Here is a 19,961-nt window from a genome sequence, read left to right as displayed (position 1 = left end):
AAAGACCGTTCAAAATGCTTACAATCAGCAAACTCCTCGCGCGTATGTGCCAGGGGACTGGTTTATTTCTCTCGATCTGAAAAATGCATACTTTCAGATTCAGATAAATCCCGTCACAGGCCATTCTTGAGATTAGCCTGACGGCCAGGTTTATCAATACACCGTCCTTCCGTTCGGCCTGTCCTTAGCACCCGTACTTTCACGAAGTGCATGGGCCTGGCGCTCGCACCCCTGCGGAGTCAGGGTTTCGCGAATTCTGAACTATTTGGACGATTGGCTGATTTTGGCACAATCACATACGGAGCTTCTGTCTCACAGGACAGTTCTCCTCAGTCATCTGAACAGTTTGGGCCTTGCAGTCAATTGGACCAAGAGCTCACTACAAAAGCCCAGTCAGGCAATTTCCTTCCTTGGAATAGAACTAGACTCAGTGGCAATGACGGCTCGCTTATCTACACAGCGCGCCGTGTGCAGCGACTAGCAGCGTCATTTCAGATGAACAGCCTCACACCTCTGAAGAAATTTCAGAGAGTGCTAGGCTACATGGCCTCAGCCGCAGCAGTACTTCAGCTGGGTTTACTGCACATCGCCCGCTTCAGCATTGGCTAAACACCCAGCGTCTCGCCGGGCTTGGGCCACAGGCCGCCAGCCCATCAAGGTGACTCAGACCTGTATTTCAGCTCTGCAGCCCTGGACAGTGGCGAATGGTATCAGCGGGGAGTGACAATGGGAGCTGTATCTGCGCCGAAAAGTCATCTCGACAGGCGGCGTCCAACACGGGTTGAGGCGCGGTCTCGCGAGGGCTCTCGGTTTTCGGCCTATGGTCAGTTCAGGAAAAGCTCCTTCACATAAATTGTCTGGAAATGATAGCGGTCGAGTATGCGCTCGTGCGCTTTCTCCCGGTCATTCAGGGTCACCGCGTCCTGGTCCGTTCGGACAACAGATCTGTGGTATCCTACCTAAACCGTCAGGGCGGTGTCAGATCCAGGAACCTCTTCCATCTGGCGAAACGCATACTGAGTTGGTCCCAGTGCCACCTGCGCTCGCTGAGGGCGGCGCGCGTGCCAGGCCACCTGAGCGGCGGCCCGGACAGACTGTCCAGAGACAATATTCCCCAGTGGAATGGTCCTGCGCGCTCAAACAGTCCAGGCGTTATGGCACCTATTCGGCAGAGCGGAGATAGACCTCTTTGCGTCCAAAGAGAACTCTCACTGCCCAATATTTTTCTCAGCGAGGGCGTGCTGGCCCAGGACTGGCCCAGGCGCCCGCTTACGCCTTCCCTCCCGTCTCGCTATTGCCACAGGTAATGCAGAGGATCAGGAAGCAGCGTCACTCGGTGCTCCTCATAGCCCGGCGTTGGGAGAATCAGACATGGTTCCCGGAGCTTACGCAGCTGTCACTGACAGCGCCGTGGCCCATCCCAGTGAGAGCAGATTTCCTCTCTCAAGCTCGCGGCACAATTTGGCATCCCCACCCAGAGCTGAGGCTGCATGCGTGGGTGATCAGCGACTACCCGTCGCTCTGCCAGAAGGAGTAATAAACACCATCATACGCGCTAGAGCCCCTTCCACGAGAAGACTCTATGCGTCAAAATGGTCTGTGTTCTCAAAATGGTGCACCGACCGAGACCTGGACCCGCGGACATGTGGGGTGTCGTCGCTGCTCGTATTTCTACAAGAGCTGCTGGATAAGGGCAGATCCCCATCCACGCTCAAAGTGTATGTGGCGGCCGTTGTGGCGTTCAGCTGAACCCCTGCACGGCCAGTCATGGGGTAAAAGCGAGCTGGTCATCCGGCTTCCTCAGGGGAGCTAGAAGGATGAACCCCAGCGCCCCCATCGGTTCCTATCTGGGATCTTTCTATAGTTCTCGAAACTATGAAAGCCCCCTTTCGAACCACTTCAATCCGTGGATTTGAAATACCTTTCACTCAAAACCGTTTTTCTGACTGCCCTGTCATCAGTCAAGCGTGTGGGAGACCTTCACGCGCTGTCTGTCAGCTGCGTGTCTTGAGTTTGGACCAAGTGACTCCAAGGTCATTTTAAAGCCTAGACACGGCTATGTTCCCAAGGTGATCGGTACTCCTTTCAGAGCACAGGTCATTTCCCTATCGGCGCTGCCAGCTATCCGTTAGCGACGCGGCGCCAATCTCCTTTGCCCAGTCAGAGCACTGAGATTGTATACTGCGCGCTCCGCCCGCTTTCAGGCGCTCTGAGCAGCTTTTCGTTTCGTTCGAGGGCGCACCAAAGGTCTCGCGCCTCGAAACAGACACTATCTAGATGGATAGTGGGACGCTATTGCTGCTACATACGGCGTCAAAGACCTGCCATGCCCGTTGGGCATTAGGGCTCACTCCACTAGAGGCATGGCATCCTCGTGGGCATGGTCCAGCGGGATTTCCATTCACGACATATGTGTGGCAGCGGGATGGACTTCCCCTCCACCTTTGTCAGATTTTACAATATGGAAGTGCCCGCTCTGCAGGCAAAACTACTAGCGGTTTAATACGCTACAGCTCCCCTGGTGAGCTGCACTGATGGGACACATTCCACACAGACCGGCACCGCCGCTCTGTCGATTCCCTTCCCACTATGTGCTTATGTATTACACAATCAATGACCCGCATTCTTGCCGGCCAAATATTATTTCCCCACTCATAAGGGCTCCCACGGGTCCCCCTTATTTCCCTGGGGCTCATACAGTGGATGCTTGGCACGCACGGCGTTGACAATGGGTTCCCGTAGCGTAAGCTAGCTTACGCATATCTGAGAGAACCTCTCGTAAGAGAACGTATCGGTTACCTAACGTAACCTCGGTTCTCTCTAGATGAGGAACGAGTATTGCGTAGCCGGCCGCGTCTCGCGCCACGCGGCGACTTTTCGCTTCAGTCAATGAAAACCAGGGTTCCAGCCTACGAACTACGCTTATATGCACTCTAGTCACGCCCATTTTGGCGGGCTTTGTTGCAGTGAGCGCGGACGCCTCTCATTGGATCGCGAGTTCGCCCAAGCTCGTCTATAGGCTGCAGCAGTTGCCGCAGAGCAACCTATGAGCTCGCTAGCTAGCCCGCTCAAGGTCTGCAGCTGCCGCACTGCGTTGACAATGGATACAAAAATTAAGGATAATTTTTTGGCTTCAATATCTCAGAAAAGATGAATCTTTCCCGTAGCGTAAGCTAGCTTACGCAATACTCGTTCCCTCATCTAGAGAGAACCGAGGTTACGTTAGGTAACCAATACGTTTCCATCCAAGGTTTTTTTTTTTTGTGACAAAAGTTGTAGCTCATCAAAAAGTTTACAGATATAGCTGATGAAAACTTTTTCTCAAAAATTTCACAAATGTCAACATAAGATTTTTCCATTTAACGCTAGCGCATAAACTCTATGTTGATTCTTCAGATGTCGCAAAAAACTGATTTGAAAACAAATTGGCATTAACGCAAAAATATAGTGTCACATGACATAATTTACCCCAATCGTTAGCCTGTTTTAATCATGACGACAAATGTATACATCCTTAAAAGCCAATTTATTGTATGTGAAGCACTACTCAAACTGTTATGGATTGGTCTTACCGGCAGACGTGCACAGATCTGATGCTGCAAACACATCTGCGTCATGACACTTCCATTCATTGCGGTAGCCATCCATTTATTTATTAAAGTTGCTTTTCCACACCATTCAGATTAATAGACTGCAGTTATGCAGTTAGCCCACAATACAAAAAACATATTATTTCTGAACACAAAGAGGTTTTAAATGAAAAATAATTACACAATTCTAGGAGAAAAGCGTCAGTGTGCTTTTTTTGGAACGCTAACATATAGCTCAATTCTATAAAATTATTGTTTAGCTTTTAAAAAATGCTGGCAAAATTCCTTGTATTAAATAAAATAAATTACCAAACAAATAAAGCAATACATTAAAAAAATAAAAATCCAAACAAAAAAATTATATTGTTAGGCCTATATACTTGCCTTTTCTTTCACAAACTTAGCCTTACCCTGTAGACGAAAAAAGTCGGCTGATTGAAATTCTCAGAATGTTCTACATGTTTTTCAAGACTATAAACAATCAAAATTAATTTGAGATGATAATCAAGTTAGTTGGCTGTTAAAAGTTGCTGGACAAATATGCGGGACGTAATGCACATGTGATAGCAATGCTTTAGATTAGATGATTGTTCAAAATAGCCTATTGAATATAGCCAAATTACACCTGTCTCTTATTGTATTATGGTGAAGCTGATGTGTTACTGTAAAACTGATGTGTTATTGTGAAGCTGATGAACTAGTGTAAAGCTGATGTGTTATTGTGAAGCTGATGAGTTATTGTGAAGCTGTAAACCAGAGAAGTGGTCAATTAAAAGTTCCCTACCTGTGTTTGAAGAATCCTCCTGGTGTCCTTCCTTGTTACACTGGTGCCGAAACCCAGGATCTGATTTGAAGACTGCACGCACCATAGAGTCCTTCCCGCTGTCCGACATCATCAAGTCCCTCACCGACCTACATCACACCGACCATCAGGCTCTGCTTAAACTCTGCCATCATCAAGAACACCACTTCCATGAGATCCTTAGAGTTCAGGCAGAGGACCGGCAGGTAATTCGTAGCCTCCTCACCCAGGAGAAAGCCCCGGCAGCACCCCCGGACAACAGCAGCCCCCTGCCTCTGCCCATGCTGTTGAAGAGGTGGGTGGAAATGACCCTGAAGCCTTCCTGAACATGTTTGAGCATACTGCTGAAATCTGGTGCTGGCCACATGCTCAGTGGTCGGCTCGGCTCATCCCTCTGCTGTCCGGGGAAGCCCAGCTTGCAGCACAACAACTGCTGGCGATTAATCTCCTGGTCTACAACGACCTGAAGATGACCATCGGGTCAGCCAGAGCAATACCATCAACTGTTCCGCTTGATGGATTTAAAAGGGGCTGGTCACCTGTTTGCCTTTTCCCAGCGGCTATGTGATGCCTGCTGGAGATGGCTGCGGGTGAGGAACAGAGGAACTCGGCTAAGGGAATTTGCACTAGCAGATTAGTATTACTCCTATTACTCCAAATTACTTGCCAAGTAGCAAGGAACCTTTGAGGTCACACGATGAGTGGGGGAACTCAATTATGAGGTAAAGCAAACCGATAGTGGGGGCACACGTCAAATTTATCACCTCAACCTCCTGAAATTGTGGAGGGAGGCAGCCCCGGTGACGTTGGCTATGGTAGTTATGGAGAGGGCGGAGCTCGGGCCTGAGGTAAACACAAAACACAATCACGTCACTTGCGGAGACCACCTCTCTCCGTACCAACTCGCAGAGGTTGCCAAACTACAACAAGAATTTGCGGATGTGTTTTCCACTCTACCGGGTCGCACGAACCTCATCCAACACCACATTAAGACCAAGCCGGGGGTAGTGGTACGTTTATGCAGGTTAAAGCCGCCCTTTGCGGGGGGCCACTTTTACATGCACCTAATTACTCTCTCCCTTTTGTATTACAGACGGACGCTTCAGACATGGGGCTGGGGGCTGTACTCTCGCAGGTGGTGGAGAGAGAGGCGTGCCCGGTGCTGTACATCAATCGCAAGCTCTCTTTGAGGGAAACAAAGTACAGAATTGTAGAAAAGGAGTGTCTGGCCATCAAGTGGGTTGTCCTCACTCTCCATTACTACCTGATGGCTAAAAGCCTTCACTCTCTGCTCAGATCACGCACCACTTCAATGGCTCCACCACATAAAGGATACCAACGTGCGGATCACCCGGTGTTATCTGGAACTCCAAGCCTTTAAATTCAAGGTGGTCCACAGACCGGGAGCGCAGATGGATGTCTCCCCGGCCTGAGTCGGGCGGTGGGGATATGCACCAGTCGAGCGTCCATTGGGAGAGAGCAGTAAAGGTGCATACACCTGAGCCAAATTATGACTAACACCTGTCTCTAATTGAAGTGAGATTGGGGAGAGTGGCATAAAAGGACCATGCCAGCACCAGATCGAGAGAGAGAGACTGGGTCTTTCCTATATGCAGAGAAACTGATGTGTTACTGTGAAGCTGATGTGTAACTCTGACTCTGATGAGTTATTGTGAAGCTGTAAACCAGAGAAGTGGTCAATAAAAAGTTCCATACCTATGTTTGAAGAATCCAGCTCCCGGTGTCCTTCCCTGTTACACATGTAAACCCTGATATTACACTGTATCAATTTTTATTAATAGCATATACACATCAATAGATGGTCCTTAAACTAAGACTGAAAGTTTCTCCCACTACTTGGTGCAGGTTGCCAGCTTGAATAGGATGACAATTCACTTTCGGGTGGGAACTGGTGGCAACCTGTGATCATCAGGACAACATCAGGACCATTGTTACAGTCCTATTGATTGCAATTCCTCTTCTTCTGAATGCATTTATTTGTGAAATTAAAATGACAGTAAGGTGGCTAATTTCAGAGAATTGTCTTACTGGGGGTGAGATTAGGCACATCTGGGAGGTGAAAGGTACACAATGAGCGATATACACACAGTTTTTGTATGACAACGGTTAAAGGCAGATTTTTTCTGTTGCGATAAACCAATGTTGATGTTATCACACACCTTTTTTTTTTATCAATAAAATGCCATTTGAATGGAAACAGGCAGAAGACTTTTTACCCATTTTCACATTGTAGATAACAAATCAGTGTGATAATTGGATGGAAACTAGGTTATTGTAGCTCAATAAAGTGCTGGAGATTTGTATTTAAAAGTTACTCCAGCAGGAATTTTTAAACATTTGTTAAAAATCATGACCACTAACATATGAGATGAAGACTAAAGTCATGTCAGTAACCTTAAAATAAATGCTGTTTTATTTTACAGAAGAGGGTCCATTCACTTTAGGATCACATGTCCAGCTGAATACTATTAGCTTAATCTCAGTAACAGCCCTTTCTGACAGTTTCACTCATGGATTAAATTAATTATGATTTACTGTGAAAAGTTAATTTCTACAATGGCATTGGTAACAGAAAAATACTGCACTTAAATGATGCTGCATTCATGAACCTGTGTGCCAGTGTCAAGTCCAATATGACTGCAATATTAACTAGCACAACTTATAAATAAATAAATAAATAAATAAATACTGAGTGAACCTTCAACCTGGAAAACAAAACTTGCTCTACTTACTTACTTAAAGGTAAAATGTGATATTTCTGCTTCGCTAGCCTCTCCAAATTAAATTGTAAAATCTTTTGAGTGTTAAACAGGTTTCCCAAACACTCCCTCTTTTACCATTGTTGGAACAAACAGATAGTCCAGCTCACATCACCTTTAATGCACATTGCTGGTCTGATTGTGAACAAGTCATTGGTGCACATTATTCCAAAGTAGGGCTGTCAATGGAGTAAAAGGTTTAATAAAATGTATTACATGATATTATGATTCATTAATCAGATTAATCACTATTAATCACACATTAATATTTTCTGAGAAAGCCCTTCAAATAACAATAATTCAATATATAATGATCAAATAATTATAAATAGTGATAATTAAATAATTATAAATATATATAATAAAAATAATAAATCAGATAACGAATATGCATTAAATTATTGCGGCAGACAAGTAAAGCCTTGCTAAAACACAAAGTGGCATTAGAAGGCAATAAATGCATTTTCATTATTGAATATAAGACTGTCATTGGCCTACAGTCCATAGCAATCCATTTTTTAATTGAATTGGTCAATCTGTCAGGGGGTATTTACACTTGGTCACTTCATGTGTTTGTAATGATCGTATTGCTATATGACTGAATAAGCATATTTCATTTACACTTGGCCACTTCAATGCTGATCTTCAATTTGCATGCTATATGCAAATAAAACAGAGTTTGCTTCAGTTATTATGCTAATGCAGGGCAGAGAATTTTTTTATTTTTATTTATTATTTGATTAACTTTGCCCCATGCGTGTGCGTGCAATTTGTTTTTGCCCTCGGGGATTGTCGTAGTTAAGATGTGTCGTGTGCCAGCTTCGCTCGTAGTCAGTGTTTCATTTCAGTTTCATCAGCGGTCTGCATCAAATAAATGAAGAAAAAAGTCCCGTCTCTCCTACCATGGGTGCCTGCAGGATTTAATTTAAGGTTATGCACAGAAATCTACCTAGAGGTCTGCACAGGCCTTAAAATGAAACCCCGAATCCGAGACCGTGTGGCCTGACCCTACCTGGCTCAAACGATACTGTCAGATTTTAAGCCAGAAACCAACCCGAACGTGAAATCGCTTACTATCTAATTTCTTCTCCTAGTATTTTCTCCTAGTATAGCTGTATTTTATATAAGCATATAGGCAACATTCTTAACAGCATTGAAACAGTAAATATACACAGTTTTAACAAGCAAGGCAGCCCCTTAGTACACTAGAGCAGAAGGGGGGAAAAGCATTGCCTTACTGTTTATGTGCTGAAACTTCCCCTGGTGCAGAACAATCTAGAATAATATGAAACAATGCAACAGTCCCCTCTATGCAGCCTGAACTTGTTCAGATTTTTGAATCTTTATGATAACTGCGCTAAAAATAATCTAGACGCAGTGCAAAGAATGAAACAGAGTGCAGGTGTCTCAACATGCGTTTTTTGAAAATGTGAAGCTCTTTTTAACTTGACATGGTGTTTAAACAGTGCCGGTCCTGCGCGAGACGCTGAAGAAAAAGCTAGACGTGGTGCAATTGTCAAAGACATTCATCCAGCAATTGTTTAAACAATGGGAAAACAGAACAAATGTGCGCAAAAACGCAGCAGGTGTAAACGGCCCCTAACTCGTCTGTTCGCCTGTGTTTGTGAGTGAGAGTGCGAAACATGATCTGTAGGCCTGTTTATTTTTTCATTAATTACAGACCTGAACCTGCCCCAAAACCTGTTGGGTTCTCGGGTCCCGTCGGGCCCGTGTTGGGTTGCAGATCTCTAAATCTGCTTAATAAACCTTATATCTAGTGGGGTCCGGGTTCATGCTCCCCCGTGAGATTTCTTTAGCAAAAAAGAGCACTAAAGCCTTCAATTCTGGTGACTTTGAGATAAGCATTTATTTATTTTCTCGATTACGAGTAGCATTCATGTAACTATTGGCTAAAACATTTCTTCCAATAACCGTTCAGACAAACGCATTTTCGCGCTAAAAAAGAAAAATGCGCCACAACGAATAGAGCATAATGCAGGTGTCTAGAGATTTTTATTTTTCAGTTGATGTTCTTTTTAACTTGGCACAGCATCTAAAAATGCAGCGCTCCTGTGAGAGATGCTAACAACACAGTGAAATGTGATGCTGTTGTCAAAAGACATCCCTCTAGCGAATGTTTACTTGAAAACAATTGAAAAAATGCATGAGCGGACGCAAAAACACGTTCAGTTTGAACAGCCCCTTGTTCACATGATACAGCACTAGCTGAAGTTTCTCAAAGTTACCTCTCAAAAAGACAGCCTTTTGTTTCAGTTGACTGTAGATACATTTACACTGTATCAAGCACTGTTTGTTCTCTGTATTCATAAATATACCGATACTGTTTTACTGTGTGAAAAACCTCTCTAAATGATTCAGTGAGAGAGCGACCATGAATCAATTCAGACCAATTTGCAATACCGTTTGGCCAATTCACTGAAAAGAACCAACTCAAAAGAATTATGAATTCACAAATTGGGCATTGCTAGTTCTTTTAAACAGCCAACAAAATACAGGACACATTTAACAATAACAGAAAAATAAATAATCCTTTGTGTACATGTAAAATTCAGCGGGATCATTCGGTGTGGGACAGAAACTCGCAGGAGTGGGCTGGTGAGGGATGTTAAAAACAGTCCCATGCTGACCTTTAATTCATTGTGTCAATTTGTTTCATGTTTATATTTTATAAAATTAATAGCACCAAAATATCACTTTAAATGGACAGCCCTATTCCAAAGATAAACAATATAATCTTTTAGCAAAATGTAATAACTTGCACTGACTCTAAAACAACTCTCCTTTTCAAATGACATCATCAAGCCCTATCATTGTTCAACCCCTCCCGTCCTCCATGTTTCACAATCCAATGAATTCCCAATGGATAAAATTAAGTCCTGCCCTACATTTTTCCATATTGAATATCCTGCTTCACTCTGAAATATGTCACATTATGGAAGCAAAATAGGTTGTGATTGCCATTTCATGTTGACTTTAAAGAAAAAGGGAAATGTACATTTTTTCCTTTCTTTTATTAACAAATTCCTGAAATGTTTTTATCAGTGTCCTCATATTACCCAGAATGTCTGCAACTCAAGCCACACAAACTCACACATACAAACACTGGAACACAATAGATAGACTGACATGAGCCGTCTCCTGCTGAATCAGCTTGTACAAATGTAGGTCACCAATACAGGCATATCATCAGGAGCTCTGGGAGCAATAAATAGCTAAATCAGATGTCATTTTTGTTCAAATTTGATTAAAACTAAACAAATATATGTCCCTGGATGCCTCCACACAACAAAAAGTGATAAAATCTGGTCATTCTTTACAGCTGTTAATTACTTTACATTAAAAAAGGCAAAGGTCTGCCCTGATTGATCATGCATTTTCATAAACCGTTGCAGAGATGTCCCTGCGGGGGCTGCTTATGACCTGACCCCTGACCATTACCATTCAGAGTAAACATGCTTTTTGCTCAGGTTTAAATTCAGTTCATGATCATGGTGGGATTCCTAGAATTTCATATGCAAGTCTGATTTTATTTTATAGTGCTTTAGGAATCAGTGCTTAGTGTACACATAATTTGATATTAGATTTATAGGGCATTTATGTAATCCTTCTCTGTCCTTTATTAATGCTAATACTAGTTAATCACTGTTTATTGCTGCCAATTAATGACGCACATCCCTATTCATTTATTAAAAAGGCCAAAAAACAGGGAATAAAACAATCAAACCATATAAACCAAAACGAAATAAATAAATATTCAGAATAAAACACCAATCAAAAGGTCTGCACCTCAAATCCATTTGTTAGCAAACTCGTCACATGAGGTATGTGCCAATGAATAATAAATGCTTCGTTGACTTGTGTCTGTGGACTAGACGGCAGCTCATGAATTATGGAATGTTATTCTTGGCTAAGCATTCAAACGGGACGCAATGATGGCAAAGTGGCACTAACAGCACATTTCTGTTTACAATTTTTTTCTCCCTCTTCTTTGGTGTTTGATCTACACTGCTCGTCACCCCCTTTTCTTGAGAAGGGATCATTAGCTGACACAGTGGCATATGTGCACTGTGTTAGTCAACAGATACACCATTACCCCTATACGAGCAATCTGGTGACCAGGAATTCCAGAATTTCTTGACGGGAGTTAAAGGGCAATGCTAAAGATTGCTTTTTGTTGCTTAGTGATGATGTGTCACTGTTTCTCAAATGGTCACTGTAAATTATTTATCAAGAGGAGAAAAAAAAACAATTTGCATAACTTAAAAGCACTCTACATTCTTGTTGTAGGACAGTATAAAACTAAGTTGTGTGTGTGAGTGTGAGGGAGAGAGAGAGAGAGAGAGAGAGAGAGAGAGAGAGAGAGAGAGAGAGTGCTTGAATTCTCCACCCTTTGACACTGGGCCATTCAGCAATATCCCTCAATCACTCTTCCAGAACAGGGAGTGTCTGCATCTAATGTAATGAAAGTCTGTGGCTGCAATTAAGGAGATGGCTAATCTGGGCTACATTTATATATATTGCAGATCTTACATGCTGACTACGTGGAACAGCGATTGGGTAAAAGCAGTGTAATTTTTTACATTGCCTGACGTAAACGTGAGTGTTGTTTGCATATGCAAAAGTCGTCACCATTGCTAGGGTGTTATAGGTGACTGCTTGGGGGTTGCTTTGTGATTACTGAGGTGTTCTGTGTGGTTGTTAACATGTTGCTATGTGGGTTCTAGGGTGTTCTGGGTGGTCTCTAGAAATTTTTTATCACACCTCTCCTTAATAAGCCACACAGTTTGATTTGAGGTAAAGCAATAGAGCACAATAGTTCCTGAAAATCCTATTCACTTTTCCAAAGGGAAATTAATTATTAATATAACTTGGAAATATATAACTTACCATGAGCTCGGAGGTTGTTAATCGATGGTATATGCTCTGCTGAAGCTTTCAGTTCACATTATACTTAAATATAAAAAAAAAAGAAATGGTTGTTTAATAGTGGACTTCCTTGTAAAGAACTACACTAGCCATGAACATGAATAGAAAACATTCACCAGCCAGAGAGTTGCGGCAAACAAAATTCGCCAAAAGAGCTCTGCAGCAACTGCCCACTCCCGTGGCGCACTGTGAATGGTGCTTTCGAGTCTTCTCCCTAAATTCTTAGGGTGCTTTCACCATATCACACTCTCACCTTCTACCGCATGCTTCTGCATATAGACACTTGTTCCACTTCTGTATGCGACATCACCCGATTTAAGTGTTCCCCCACCTCCGATATCCCAATGTAACCCCTGATGGCACCCCTGCTCACTCCAGTTGTGGACCTGGCTGAAGGACGGCTCTAAGAAGAGCCGGGTGGCTTTAATTCAAGTAAGGGGCGTGTAATTGCGTGGCAATTATATCTGAATATTTATATATGTGTATCTGTGTATGAATGGGAAAAATATGTATGGAACCAAAACAACTGAAAAAGTGGGCTGGAATTGTTGCACTCTATTGTGATGCTTGCTTGAGCAAACAACACTAAAATTCATCTTATCTGTTAGTTTGCATGGTCAAGTTAAACTTCTTTTTTGAAAGTAGCATCATGTATAAGATGAAAGCTACACTGTGCACATTTTGACACATTGCCTGTTCTTGGGTATTTGTGGTGGAAGTTACCTGGAGAAAATTCTTAGACTCAAATGCATTTCTTTTATTATTGGGATTTTTTTCTTATTCATAGGAGCTGTAGGGTGTAGACAGGAATGTTGGGTGAAAAAATGGGAATGGGATGGAGACGGTTTCTGAAGCCCAAAGGCTCAAACGTGTTTTCTGTAGTGTTAATTTGAGACTAGAAAATTGATACATATCTATTCAAATGGAATTCATATTTGTCCTAGATAAGTGACATACTGGTTTGCATTTGACTGTGATTGTGGGAAAGCAATTATTTTCTTGTGAGAATTGCAGCCTATCAAATGGCGAGAATTAATCTTTGGGATCAGTGATCTTTACAGAACTCTGGGCTGAAATTCTATTATTTGGATGTGTGCAGAACAAACTCATTTTAAAATCAAATCTTCTCTATCTGATTGGTTAATTGGACATTTTGACATGTAAAAGGAATTCAAAAAGAAAGCAAGCAAAAAAGAAACCAAAGTCATCTAATCACAATTAACCCCCACCTGTCCCCCAACCCTTCAACTCCCTAAAGTGTTTACCAACCGCAATTTAGAATGATTTACAAAAAATGTGCCAGCAAATATCATGTGTAAAAAGCATGTTTGATTGGCATGTAGAGTACCAGTTACACACAGCCATGTTTCTATTCCTCCATCCATTTTAATGTAGGTGTAAGATAGAAATAATATATTCATGTCCATAGAGAAAAAGAAAAAGACAAAAAAGAAAAAGAACATGTCAGATGGGCAATTCGAGGCATCTTAAAGCATGAAGCAATTTATCCTGGATTGGATGGATCTTTTTCATGTGTTATGATAATGCCACATAATTTATTCTTGAGGATCGGCTCGTCTTTAAAGCCTGCCTGACAGACAGACATAAGGACATGGTCCTGCCTTGCCTGTCATCCCTGTTTGTCTCACAAAGTAAAAACTGCCTCCTAAAAGAGGAAGTAATTGCAAGACAGGGCTGCTAAACACGACTACCCAGTGATAGAGTTTGGAAGAAAGAAAAATAGGAATCGTTTGGCTGTTGTGAGTGCTTATACAGTCAGTTAAGACTTGGCAGAGTGTCTACCCCCTCTCCAACACCCTTCCCACCTCCCTCCTGTACGTTTGGAGGCTATGTGAGCAGAATACTGATGAGCTTGTTTTTTGGGGGATTAATTTCCATTTAGAAACAGGGAGTTGTTCCCCCTTATAGCAGTGTAGTGTGTGTCTTCCTTCTTTTGCAGTCCACGCTCCCAGTCTAATGTTTTTGAATTGCAAACCTGATTTATGTATTAACATACAGTAATTGCAACAGCTGATAGGAATAGATCTAAATACAAACTTGTTACATAGTGAAAATGCTTCAATTGTGCATTTTCCTAATTCAAAACTAAAATGTTAATTATAAATTTGAGTAACAATTACAGTATTTCTTAAAATTTGGTATTTTCTTTTTGCTTTAATGATAGCAAGAACTCAAGCTGGGGTGGATAGACATGGATAGTTTGTGCAAAAGCTAATATTCCATGTTATCCAGCAGGATTTGAGAATGTTCCAATAAGCACCTTGTGTGCCTCAATGGAAACAAGGAAATCTGATTGTTGTTCAAAAGACTTAATATGGTCAATGTCACAAATTTGGTTTCATTTAATAAGTGATTAATAAATAGTACTGTATTTTACCTATTTCTCATATTTCTTAATTTCCAGGTTTAAAATCTCTCATTTTCAGTGTGGTCTCAGACATTTGGACCCCAATTTATTTTTATGCAGAGTACCCACTCAATTTTGGTATTCAGCAACCCTGTTCAGTGGGATGTGCTCTAGCTTCTTTTGCCGTAGGCTTGCAGTGAGCACGACTTAGAGCTGAGTTTTTGATGCAGTGTAGTAAATGTGCTGACGAAATTCCTAAGAAGCCTTTATTTGATTGATTGAGTTGCTTTGTTTCAAAGAAAACCCTCTTCTAGTACAGTAGATTTATTCTAACATCCATTTCTGGAACACACACAGTTTGCCGGTGATGGAAGCTGTATTGAATGGAATATTGGATAGAAACGGATTGATTTAGAAGGAATCGAACATAGATTTTGAATTGAATTAAGGGATTGACAGACCTTCAGGTTGTTCTACAGACGTGACGCCTTTGCATTGATTTGCTGAGTCATCAGGTTGAAAAACAAAAGAAGTGCATTATTCTGTACTTTTGTACATGTTCTATTCTTTAGTTCTCCGGGGGAATGGCATAAATGCATACAGCAGCCCAGGAGCACTGCTCTTTAGATGCATGTTTGAGCTCAGCTCAAAGAACTTCATGTTGCAAGAGAAAGAGAGTGCGAGACTGCCACATTTGTTGACTCAATCCTGGGTGGGCACAAATTGACATCATCTCTGCAGATTAAGATAAAAGGTTTTACCATTCACAACAATCTCCACTAATGCTCTCTTTTAATGCAACAGCCCAGTGATGAACAGTTCCATTTCCAATGAGAGCAGTGCTGCCATGCATGTCCACAAAATATATTTCATTTACCGTGTGATTGTATGGAACCAGAGTATAGATTTTCCATATAAATGTGCAATATGAATGCTTATTATTATTGCAATATTCCATCTGCTTCCTGCACTTTCCCTCTTTCAATTATTGTAAAGACAGAGTTGGCATAGACCATTAGGCAATCATATACATTTTCTTGTGAAGGAGAATGTTATGGAATAGAATAGCTTTTGAATTGTTGCCAGCAAGTTGAAAAAGTCAGAGAAATCTGAAGCTAGTCTTTAGATGACATGTGGATTTGAAATACTTTATACTAACAATAAAAATAATAAAAATAAAACAGAACAAGTCACTGTACGAGTGCCAGATAGATCATATGCATTCACATGTACATACAGTCTTTTTGCACTTAAAGTAGCTATGCCATATATTCATAACATTTACATAAAACATAAAAATAAATCATTATAACTTTGCATGCTCCAGAGCTGCACAATAATCCTTTTTCTCTTCCGATCCGATACAATCTCAGTATTGGTCGATACCGATCTCGATCCAATATTTTACGTTTTTAAGTCCTTTAAGTGTCTGTTTGTGGGCTAGTTCACAGTAGTTTAATTAGTTTCTTATTCGAAATCAGTTAAAATGCTACCCTGGTGCCGTTCATAATGCATGTTATAAGCGAACAGAACTATTGAGCAACTACATCTGAGAGTTAAAAATAGCCTCAGGCGCATCATGTATGCTATCATACGTGTTAACAGAGCCTCGCTATTCATATAGCGCTGGTGCTACACATGCAGACTATATTATTTACTTATTAAACACAGCCTTTTGTGATTCACAAAGCTATTGCATGACTTCAAGTGGCTTTGAATAAAATGAATCATAGGCACTACTTTAATTGTGCTTTTATGGTTCTTTTATGTCATTTTTGGTACCTGACAGTAACAATCCTGACTAACACACAATATCAGATTTGGATTGAGCTCGTCGAACCGATAATCGACCTGTATAAAAATGTCAGTATCAAAACCGATACTGATCCAGGATCCCTAGTTGCATCCCTCATTCTTTTCCTGTTATTATCATCTGAAAATACTGGAGATGCTCAATCTTTCCATTTATTATGCTGAATTTTAGTCACTTTGGAAAGTAATTGAATGAACATTTATTTCTATTCACATCCGTCTCAGTAGCACACAAGTGCACAATGAATTACAAATGAAAGCCAGACCATTTATTTAAATGTTTTTAAAATGGTCTCCCTCTTGTTAAACTTTGTTGTCATAGTTATCTCTATGTAATATAGAATTAACTTTGTTTGGACATGGACATATGCAAATGAGTGTTCATGAATAAAGTGTTTACACTATTAAAGAAAATTACAGCTCTCTTACTGTGCAACATGCATTTACTTGACACTTACATAATCAGAATATGACCAAATTTATATAGGTCCATATTACGGTTAAGACAAGAAAAAAGTAAATAAAACCTTGTGTTACTCAGATTTCTAATAACCAGATTATTGGTTTAGTCTGGTTATGGATAAATGTATTTACATGAACTTAAATCTTATTAATATTAAATAATGTCCATTTTCTGGTTAAGGTTTTATTCAGAAAATGATGTTGAAATTCTCCAAAACTGACGATAGCGGCAGTGTAGAGGATCTACCCACCCACAACAGGACGGGACCTAAACTGGTAGTGTTGGGGTGGCAGTGGGTGAAGCAATGCGGCCTACGAGCAATGAGGAACAGCTGTGAAACCTTATATGGCATAGGCTAAATAATGATTGGATGATATTCTGGAATTGAATGAATGAATGATGTAATGCTACTTTGAGTCCTCTCTAAGAATTATCACTTAGGCTTCCATTTATTTTATTCTCTACTGGACACAGATTATGCTTGCTCTTGCCATTTATTTCACTGTATTTCAGTAAATTTTATTACAATGAGGGACAATAATTTTGTCAACATTCTAGAAACCTGATTATTTGTTTTATTTTGGTTAATGCATTAATGCTTACTTTATCAGATTCATATCTAAATATTCTTTTGCATTTAAATGCAGTCAATTAGGACTTTTTTAATCCAACATCTGGAACTGAACTGAAGCACTCAAACCGGTTTGGTGAAACAATGACCTTGGTGGTTTGAGGAATGGATGAGTTTTTAAATAAATAATCAGGTATTGCACTGCTGGCACAATAACTACCTGACACTCTGACAGCTGAGTGACAGGGACAGAGAGAATGCGTGAGTGCAGGCCTGCACTCATGCAGAGAGGCGCTTGATTGCCGCATGTGTGTGTGTGAGTGTGTGAGTGTGTGTATGTGAATGAATACGGGAGGATGGCACATTTAAATTCCAGACCGCCAAAAACACAACTTGGCTTTCACCTGCTGTCACCTTACAATGCCTTGACAACATAAAGCTTGCAATTAGACTCTTATGGATGACATCCCAATTTACAGCTTTAAAATGTCAGTGGATTTCTCTCCATCTCTTTGATGAATGATTTAAAAAAAATTGTTCTCTTAGTTAAAAACTCTCAGTGCTCATTAGATTTTATTTCTTTCATGAATATGATGTGAGATGTAAGTAATGGTTTTATTAGATTTTTTTAAACACATAAAATGTAAGATCTTTCTTTTCAGAAAATAAGAATCAGAAAGGTCTTTGAAATGTATCCATAGTTCCTCATAGACCTCACTTAAATAGAGAGAAAATAGCAATTTCTGCTGAAGTTCGAGCAATAACTCGTTCCCTCCCTTGGAGCGAAACATCAACAATTGTATTTAGTGTTAAGTTTAAAGTTAACACTGTAAATAAGACCAAACATTTTAAGAATGTGTGGTCTGTCCATCAGGTCTTATTTCCTAAACAAGCAGTACATCTATTTATATAAGCATACACATTTATTTGCACCCAAATCTCCATTCACTCCATATTGCAGAGCAGTGGTGACATTTCATGAAGTTTGCATGTAGTTACTCTCTCTTCAGCTGTGTGCGTGTCTGGTTTCAGCACCTCTGCATATAGCAGACAAAGCATCTCTTTCAGACACACAGGTTTGACCCAGGGGCCATTTGCAGATCTGGATTGGGCCCTTACTCTTATCTTCTTCCTCACATGACTGCAAACATTGGAGTCACTGTGTGGAAATTACAACACAAAGACGCCATTACAGCACTATCAAAATCTACAGACCTTTTAAAGTATCATGGCACCAGTGTAAGGGATAAAACAGCATTGAACTCTGGGAAATGCAGTTGTGGGGTATATAGGCTGTCTAGAGTAGTGTTTTGTTGTTGTTGTTTTTTGGCATAACCTGATACAGGATTTAATATACTCTAAGAAAAAGCCGAGAACAAGTTATGGTACTTTGATGCTTGCCACCGATAAAGGAGAAGTGTGTAATGTTTTTTAGGTTAAAACGTTCCCCTATCCCAGCTTAATGTGGATTGAAAACTACTGTGTAAGTAAGCCATTTGTAGGTTGACTTTCCTGAAAACATACTTAAGTAACAAAAATAATTTACTTTTAGTCATTTAGCCGACATTTAAATGAGATTGTCCTGTTTCTTGTGTTGCTGTGTTGGGAACAAACCTTATGACTCAAGAGGGTGTTAGAGTTACCTGCTAATGTCTGTACCATTAAACTGGTGCTAGCTAGCTATAATCATGTCAACAGCATAAATTACTAATTACAGGTATGAACTTAGGAATGGTGCAAGCTGTTTGGTCCTTTGACATGTAATTGTGTATCCAATCAACTTGCATCTTTCACTTACCTAACATTTAAATTGTTTGAAAGTTTGAAATTAAGGCAGTTTTACTCCAGTGCACTGCGCAAGTTTTCTGTGAAATCCACCTCCACCCCAGCTCCACATGTCTAGAGCCAGTACATGGGGACTGCATTAATGTCATATTTTGCAGAAGCATGTCATAAATGCTTCATGCAGCATGGCTTAACTCAGTATTGTATATCTGTGTATGTTCTAGCAGTAGCAAGACTCAGTACTTGCTCAGCAGCAGCATAGCAGATCTAGTATGCCAAGACCAATATCCTATCAATATGTCATACCTACATTAGCATGCTAAATCTCACAAAGAGTTGTAATGATTGAACTAACTTTAACTTACTTCAGATTTTCTTGAACTCTTGCCATTGTGTGTTCCTTTTCACCCGGGCCCCAGTACGGCTGCACACCCTGTAGTAACGCCACTGACAGGCACATAATTTTCATGAGATCGTGAAAATTGGTTTATTGTGTTTTAGAAAACCAATTTGCACTCATCAGACATTAAAAACTGTAAACATGAAATCACTGGTAATGAAATTGCAATATTCCTTGAGTGACTATTCTGTTTTTTCTCTGAAAATGTATTAGCCTCTTCTTGTACTCCCTGACCCATCCTAGTGTGTGCGTGTGAGTAAGGGTGCACCTGCTCATCTGTCCTCAGTATTCAAGTGTGGTCTCCACTGTCTGTTTCCCATGCACATTTACTCTAACAGCAGACCGCTCAATGAAGTACGGCAACTGTTTGGAGCAGCTCTCTCTGCTGCCGGACAATAAAAGACACATGCAGTGGCAATGTGTCTCCATGTTTATTACATAAA

General features: G+C 40.9%; 1 long non-coding RNA gene across 1 annotated transcript in view; it reads left to right on the top strand.

The window, feature by feature from the left end:
* Positions 1–6,643, top strand: part of LOC127657995 (uncharacterized) — an 84,457-nt gene extending 77,814 nt beyond the window's left edge. The window contains exon 4 of the long non-coding RNA XR_007972341.1: positions 5,486–6,643. This is a non-coding gene — a long non-coding RNA (uncharacterized LOC127657995). The remainder of the gene's footprint in view (positions 1–5,485) is intronic.
* The last annotated feature ends 13,318 nt before the right edge of the window (positions 6,644–19,961 follow it).

This window comes from Xyrauchen texanus, chromosome 17 (genome assembly GCF_025860055.1).
Source record: "Xyrauchen texanus isolate HMW12.3.18 chromosome 17, RBS_HiC_50CHRs, whole genome shotgun sequence".
Classification (NCBI taxonomy): domain Eukaryota; kingdom Metazoa; phylum Chordata; class Actinopteri; order Cypriniformes; family Catostomidae; genus Xyrauchen; species Xyrauchen texanus.
Note: the sequence above shows the minus strand (reverse complement) of the source record. Positions and strands in the feature narration are given on the sequence as shown.